Source organism: Mastomys coucha, chromosome X (assembly GCF_008632895.1).
Source record: "Mastomys coucha isolate ucsf_1 chromosome X, UCSF_Mcou_1, whole genome shotgun sequence".
Taxonomy (NCBI): domain Eukaryota; kingdom Metazoa; phylum Chordata; class Mammalia; order Rodentia; family Muridae; genus Mastomys; species Mastomys coucha.
Genome location: NC_045030.1, coordinates 102,352,001 through 102,360,450, shown reverse-complemented (window position 1 = coordinate 102,360,450; position 8,450 = coordinate 102,352,001). Strand labels below are relative to the sequence as shown.

General features: G+C 44.8%; 1 protein-coding gene across 6 annotated transcripts in view; it reads right to left on the bottom strand.

Annotated features, from left to right (window-relative positions):
* Nhsl2 (NHS like 2) overlaps positions 1–8,450 on the bottom strand; it is a 70,127-nt gene that overhangs the window by 19,913 nt on the left and 41,764 nt on the right. The window lies entirely within an intron of this gene.

The window sequence follows — 8,450 nt, the reverse complement described above, 5'->3', positions numbered from 1 at the left end:
CCGTGAAGATAGATTGTTCTGTATGCTCAAGCTTTCTCTCCTCAATAAAAAAAAAAAGGGTGTGTAAAGATTGTGTCTGCCTGTGTTACTAAACAAACATAGACGGGGACCTAAGATACTTACTTCCCAGGCACCTTAGCTGATCTGTGCTAGCCTGAAGCCTTGACATCCTCTAGGAAAAGGTCCAGCAACAACGAGAAGTTCTTGGAAGGAAAGAGTGATGGCAAGCAGGGTGGAGAGAAAGAGCCCTTCCACTTTGGGACGCTAGATGGTGCTATGGGACTCCAGTGAACTAGCTGGAACCAAATTCCCAGAGCACGCCAAGTAGGGTCAGCAAGACCTCCCTGTTTCTTATAGAGTGTGAAGTCAGAAAGAACTGCACCCTCATTCTGGGACTTGCTTAGCTTTCTCAGACACGAGTGAAAACATTTTTCCCTCCAATGACCCCTCCTGCTTGTGAGTGCTGGGCTAGGCACTAAGAGTCTGCCATTATCCTTCATCCTGATAAACATCCTGGGCAGCAGGTTATTTATTAGTCTCACCCTCTTTAAGATAAAGAAGAATATGGGCTTAGAAGCCTCTGCCCTATAGGTGACAGTGAATGGCTTCTTTACAATCTTGTAGTTGTTGGTAGTCAGTTCCCAGAAATGCTCCTCTCTGCCCCAACTCCATCGGTCCTATTGTCTAACAAGGGAGACCTGTCTCCTGATTCTGCTCTGCTCTGCATCCTCATAGGAACAGTCCTAGTTACTTGAGAGGAAGAAAGGGAAGAGAACCATTTCACCCGACATTTCAATGCTATAATCCAGCCAGGCAATGTTGTCTCTTTTTAGATCTGAGGAACCCAAATCTCAGGAATCTTGAGTCCAATGGGGTGGGGGACGACTCTGGGTCAAGTGGGCTGTATCTGAGGGCTCCGAGGGAGCCAGACAGGTGGTGGTTCTGTTTTGCAGAGAAACCCCAGCAAGGCTTGCCCAGTGGCAGCGTTGAGCATGTGGCTGATTGTCCATTCTGGGGAAGGACAGGGCTGCACAGGCTGTGAGCTGTCCCAGTGAGCACTGGGCCTTCTTCTAGGGTTTTAGGGGGGACAGATGGGATGCCAGCATGATGCTGCAGGCAGGGGTAATTGGGGTCAGTTTTTGTAAGGACTAATGAGAGCAGGCAAAGGACTAGAGGAAGAGGGAACTGTGCACCAGCCCTGGGGGCTTCCAGGCCTGCCATCAACCCCATCCTCTCTTTGGCCACACCCTCTTTGCTTGTTCAGTCACTGTTGAATTCACAGAACCAGCTAAGTAGCCCAGATGACAATGTACACAGCAGAATAGCAGCAGCAGTTTGGTGCTGAAAAAGCAGGTATACAAATAAGCTTCTGTGTGGAGAACTAGGATACCTGGAGATGTCAAGATGCTTAGAGGACTAGAGGATACCAACCTCGAAAGTGAAAATGCAACCAGGGTTTAAGAAAAGAGAACAACTGCCCCCCCTCCCGCTCCCATGCCTCATGAAAGCCTAGTGTGAGAGATGTGACTTGAGGAAGGCAGGCAGTGCGTTGAAGACCCCACTGGCTTTTCTGGGTTGCTGCTGCCACTCAAAGGTAGACAGGCCCCATCTGGGATCTGGGGCACCCAACCTAGGGAACCTTGCACCTCAAAGCAGGCTTTTTTTTCCCCATGCAGAGAATGAAGAAGTGCTAGAATAGAAGAAAGCAAGGGGGAGGGGCGAAGGATGAGAAGATGAAGAGGGTCCCCAAATCCTTATTCCTAAGAGATGGCGTGAGCTGGAGAGGATTCTGCTGCCTACGACACTGGCTCGGCTGTCCTTTTGTTTCTGCATTCTGTCCTTTAAATGTTCTTTAAGTGAGAAATGGAGATCTGGAAGTTCACACAACTGGCTCACCCCGACAGTGTGACACCCAGAACCTGTGCTCATAATTTCTATCTGCACCACCCATAAAATCAATCTTCCTGCTTCCTAGTTTTGAGATGCTTTTTACACAATTCTAATGCCAGTCTAGTTGTGGGGACTAAATAGCCCAGATGACATTTACAGGCCAGTTTCTTACAAGCCTTCCCCATACAGCCTCCAAAGCAGGCACCTGGCCAGTGAGATGATTCTAACATATAGTACACAATTGAGAAATCTATATAATGATGATTTCCCAGCATATACCATGAAAGCTGACCCCTCCCTGACAACTGCCTCAGATTCTAAGACAGATAGTCCATAGGTGGGTGCAGACATTTGTCTTGAAGAAGTTGGGTCTATCGATGTGCAGACTGTGCCCTCCATAGTCAAAACTGGCTTATGGGGCTCACGAAGGGGTAATGAAGGCTCGTCCTGGGGAAAAGCACCTCAGGAATGAGATGAGAGACTACACCTACACAAGGACCTCCACTTAGTGCATCCTGCATCTTGCCCAGGCCAGGGAAAGCTCAGCAGGCTATCTCTCCCCAGGGACCCCGGGCAGAAACACAAAGCCCAGAGTTCTCAAGTTGCCTTGGTAACAGGGGGATCTACTTGGAAGAAAACAGTTTCTTAAAGGCTTAAAGGGGTGGATATTTCCTTTGACAGTGAGCAGGCCCTGACCTGCTCCCTGCAACCCCCTTCTCTTCCTGCCTGCCACGTGCAGATGTAGAATAGTGGGCCCCTTACCTCAGCAGTCCTCCTAATGGGGGGTGGGAGTTGGGTGGGGACTGGGACATGGGACCCCCCCTCCAGATGTTAATATGAGAAAGGTTAAAATGAAATGTGTGAAGTGCTGGCCATGACTTGAGGGAGGAGCTTATTTCACAGGACCCACACACAGCTGAAACAAGGAGGGCCAGTTCCCCTGCAATTCCTGTCTTTCTTCCCACTTACTGCACACAAATGAACCTGGCTGAGGTACTGAATAAGCCAGACAATCTAGCCAGCCCAGACCCCTTATCTCCTCAGTTCTCTCCCCTAGACTATTGCTGTAGTTCCTTGCTGGTCTAAACTCTACTCTCTTCCACTAATCAACCCATTTTCTGTGTACCTGGGGTGGTGTTACCGAGTGTGTTTGCATGCATGTGTGCACGGACACATGTGCTGCTCTGAACTTACAAATCTCATTGTCAATGGCTCTTTTGGAGAGGAAGGCTCTCGGACCTGATTCTGACAATCTTCTTTATCTGGTCAAAAGGTAGGCATGCGCACTCATCTGCCCAGCTACATTTCTTTCTTCTTCTGACCTGTCCTATCTCCAGACATGTTGAATCACTTCCTTCTCCTTACAAGCCACACCCTTTCATGCTTCTGAGCCTTTGAACATCCTATCTGTCTTAAAAAAAAAAAAAACCTCACACATGCAGGATGCAATGACATGACCCCACAGTCTTAATTATTTGGGAAGCTGAGGCTGGAGGATTGTTTGAGCCCAGGAGTTCAAGATCAACCTGCACACTATAATGAGAACCTTCTGAAGAAGGAGGGAAGGAAAGGAAAAGGAGAAAGAGAAAGGTGGGAACCGGAGAAAGGGTGAAGAATCAGGATTCACACCCTTGGCTCTGGTCTACTGGCAATCTGCTCAACTACAAGATCACTTCCTTCATGAAACCACCTCTGCTCTCACACAGCCCTGCCCTTCAAAGCTCCTCCTTGTCCTGTACTCCTGGCCTGACTGAACCATAAGGCTAGAACCAGGTGTTCTGGGTTGCAACATGAGCTCATTGCTGCAGGATCTGTGCAATATGAGAACGTGGACTTTCCCCGTGGAATATGGATGTTGCTTTAGTAGTAACCTTTGGAAGGAGGACTAGCACTTAGACCTGGCTGGTGTGGTGCATACAGAGCTAGGAGGTCCCCACAACAAAGCTAGTGGGGAAACAATAGGGATGGCAGCCCTATAAGCAAGAGATGGGATACTCTGATGGTATTCTCTTCTACTAACAGACTTCTGAAACAACGGAACCCAAAGAACTAAAAATTTCCCAGGAATTGCAATGCTGGCAGAAGGGAAAGCCTGAAGCCTTGGTGTCAGCCAGAGGAGGAACTTGCCTCCTAAGAAGAGTTCCTACAACTTAGTAGACCAACCTGCAGGACAGAACAGGGTCCAAACTACAATGGGTCAGTGATTAGTTCCCACACCCGTAGCCCCAAATGCGGACTTGGGAGTTACTAGTCCTCTTTACTTGTTCCTCTTCTCAATGTGGCCACATGGAAAACCACCTTTATCTGGTTTTCATTATTACTTTTCTCTTTAATTGGTGTATTGAGGACAGGAGGCAAAGCCTAGCTCATTCGGACTGCCAAGGAGCTAGTCGTTCCCTCTTTAGCTGAGCTCCTTGGTAATATCCATCATCTCTCTGAGGGCAGTGATCTGTTGTGAAGAATGACTTCCACTGGCCTTAAAGTTTACATGGTTGTGCCCTTGAACTTGGCTTCTGCCATTCTTGTGATGCATGCCCTTGCCTTGATCACTGTTTCTCTACCATTTAATTTCCTTCTTTTAAAAATGGAGGTGATAGTGGAGCATATGAATGAGCTCACTGAGATGAACCAGCATCAATGATAATAGCCAATACCTAGTTAGCTAGAGTGACTATGAGTTCAAGCCCAAATGCTTTCAATTTATTGATTGTCACGATGTTCCTACAAGCACTATCACTAGCCCTGCTTTGGTAGATTAAGATACAAGGCACAGAGGTGAAGATGACAAACGTCGCAACACTAGTAATTCAGACAAGCAAAGTTTTATGGTTCAGAAATGAAGCCCAGGAGATGTAGGCATGGTGACACACACCTGTGATCCCAGAACGAAAGATAGATGACCAGTTATAGGCCAGATTTGGCTACCTAGTAAGACCGTATCTCAAACAAAACAAAAACAAAAAACAAAAAACAAAAAAAGAATGACACAACCAGGACCCCAGGCAAGGTGGCTCATACCTTTAATCCCAGGACCTGGTACACTGACACAGGTGGACCTGAACTTAAAAGCCAGTCTTGGCTACATAGTGAGACCTCCTTAACCATCTCCACAAATAGACAAACAAAACAATAAAACTAGGCCCAAGGAGCAGAAGTAGTCTAAGATCTCAGGCAGGATGGTCATCTTTGGAAAGCCATGTGTAAACTCCTCTCGCAGTTTAGGAAACCTGTATCCTAACATTTTTTGAGATATATTCTTCCTTGCCTTACATGCATAAAATATGATATGCAGTATGACAAAGGAGATCAGTCATATGAGATTGTCATAATTTTTTTATCACTTTGTGGTCCAGTTCTATCACTAATAATAGATTAAACCACAAGGCCTAATGGCCAACCTAGAGATTAGAGTCTGGTGATCCCTGAGATGTAACAACTGTAACATGATATGAAAATAGCTGTGATTTCTCTTGGTGAGAAAAATCCTGATATGGTTAATGTTATTGTGATTTGTTGCCTATGTTTGTACTTCAAGGAAATGCTAAAATTCCTGTTCATGGTTAGTGAAGAAAAGATCAAATTATTTTTCTACCCCCACCCCCCTCTCCTCAAGTTCTCAGATCTCCTAAGTTCTACTTGTAGACCTGCTGGAGATCCATGGAGTTCAAATTAAGGAGCCCTGCCAGAGGGCATCAGAGAAAAGACAATGGCTGCCCTGTTAGCTGTGGGGACAAGCTGCGGGTTGGCAGAGGGACAAGTGTGTGGTTTCTTTTTCAAGAACTGTTTACAGAAATCATGAAGTCTGGCAGCTCCCTCTTCCTCTTGGTCCTGAGTCAGCAGCCTGGGGTGGGGCCGAAGCTGTCACAGTTGGTTTAGGTTTCTTGTACACCACACACCCATCCCAGAGAATTAACTCTTTTTTTTTTTCATTTTCTCATTGGTGGGGTTTGCTCTGCTTTAAAATTGAGACACAGATGTCTCATTAGTCTGAAAATAATCTAGAAGTAGACATTTTATTGACTAACAATAAATGAATTAGTAGAGTTCTGAACAAATAAATTCTTTAACCACAGGACCTAGGTTAGGCTCAGGGCATGCAAAGAAAAGGGCAAAAGATACCAACTGGGTCAGTAACCCTAGATCATCAGTCAGAATCGGCTCTTGCCCCACATCTCAAATGCCTTTTCCTGCCTTCCTGAGTCTCCCACCTGTCATCTGAGTCCCTGCCAACCAGGACAGCACAGTCCTGGGCACTGTGACCAAGGAGGCATATGGTCAGAATGGTAGGAGGCCTTTCCTTGTTCTGTTCCCATTTAGGACTCAGTGTAGACAATGCTCAAGAAGATCAAGCCCCAGGCCTATCCACAATGCTTTGCTAGATGGTTCCTGCTGGTCAGAACTTGATGCTTTCGGCTCTGTTCCAGGCCCTCATACTTACTCCAAAATGAGCCACTTTTGGCTGAGGGCCATGTACTAAAAAGCTGCAGCTTAATTCCCACAGCAAGAGGTAGGACCGTGACAGCCCTGAGCACCACAGTCACTGGTTACTAAAGACACTGGCTCAAAATAAATTTGCCTCAGTTGGCACAAGGAACAGAAATGTATGCGTTGGGGCTCTGGCTGAAAGCTACACCTGGAGGAGATGTAGGTTCTTGCTTGTAAAGGACATTCATAGGCATTCTTAGATGTCCAAACACAGACAGAAGGAGGTCAAATGGGATTTCAGGGTTTTTTTTGTTTTTGGTTAGACTAACCAAGAAAGAGAGACAGAAGGTTCTCATTGACTAAACCTCAGAAGTAAACACCAGGACATTATAATTGACTGTATAGAAGCAAAAGAATCTGAAAGAAGGATACTGTGAACAGTTGTAAGCCAAAAAGACAACCTAGATGAAATGACTAAATTCCTAGAAAGACACAAACTGTCGAAAATGACTTAAGACGAGGTCAGCAAGATGGTCTAGCAGATTAAAGTGTTTGCTATGCAAACCTGATGACCGGGGTTCTATCCCTAGATCCCATGGAAGGAGAGAACTGACTCTAGAAAATCGTGCTCTAACCTCTGCACATTGTGGTGGTTCATACACAAATGACTCCTATTGGCTCATATATTTGAATGCTTAGTTATCAGGAGTAGAACTGTTTGAAAAGATTAGGAGGAGTGATCCGGTAAGATCCAGTAGCAGGACCCACACAGCAGCTTATGTCCAGGGAATCTGACACCCTCTTCTGGCTTTTATGAACATTGCATGTATGTGGTACACAGATTTAGATGCAGACAAAACATTCATACACATAAAATACAAATGAATAGATCTTTTTAAAAAATGAATGGATAAATAAAATATAGTAAATACACAGTGCGGTTTTTCTTTTCTTTTTCTTTTTCTTTTCTTTTTCTGTTTTGTTTGTTTTTTTCGAGACAGTGTTTCTCTGTATAGCCCTGGCTGTCCTGGAACTCACTCTGTAGACCAGGCTGGCCTTGAACTCAGAAATCCGATTGCCTCTGCCTCCCAAGTGCTGGGATTAAAGGCGTGCACCACCACTGCCTGGCACCACAGTGGGATTTTTTAAAGAGAAAAAGCCAGAAACAATTTACTGGTGAAGTCTACCAAATATTTAAAGAACAAGTAACACTAACTCATTCAATGAATTTATAAAGTCATTCAATATTAATGAGAATGTAACACTTTTCAGCTTATTGCGTTAGGCCAGTATTGCTCTGACACTAAGACTGACAACAAACAACAGAAGAGCAGACCATCATCCCTGATCAATACACATGTCAAAATTCTCAACAGAATATTAGCATACCAAATCCAGCAATATAAAAGTAGTCATGTGCCACTACCAAGTAGAATTTATCCTAGGAATGTGAGATTGTCTTAACATTTCAATGTAACAAGTCATATTGATTCAATGAAAAACAAAACCATGATCAATCATAGCACAAAAAAGGATTTGATATAAAAAATATTCAATATCCTTTCATGTTAAAAGCATGCAAACAAAGAACTGACAAAAAGCATGTAAGAGAAACTCACAGTATGTATGGAAACACTGGATACAGTCTCCCTAAGATCAGAAATAAGAGTCTACTCTCTATTACTTTCATTCAACATTACACTGGAATGTGGTGGCTTGAATGAGAAATTCCCCTCCACGGGCTCACATATATGAACACTTGGTCCCCAGCTGGTGATGCTGTTTGGTGGAAGTTATGGAACCTTTTGGAGATGGAGCTTTGCTGGAGGACGTGCCCCGCTGGGGGTGGGCTTGAGGATTTTATGGCCTAACCCCACTTTCTGTTCCAGCTGTCTGCTCCCTTTACACAGACGAAATGTTGTTGGGGTACATTGTATGAAGGTGTGTCTCTGTATATTTAGTTGTTAATTCTGTACTGGCAGAGAGCTAAATGCTGGCAGGATCTTGGTATTGTTATTTCTATGGTCCATCAACCGTCTCATATTTTATAGATATTCATTCCTCCTCACCTGCTTAAGGTAATCTAGAATTGTATCTGATTGGTTGTAATAAAGATCTCACAGCCAATAACTGGG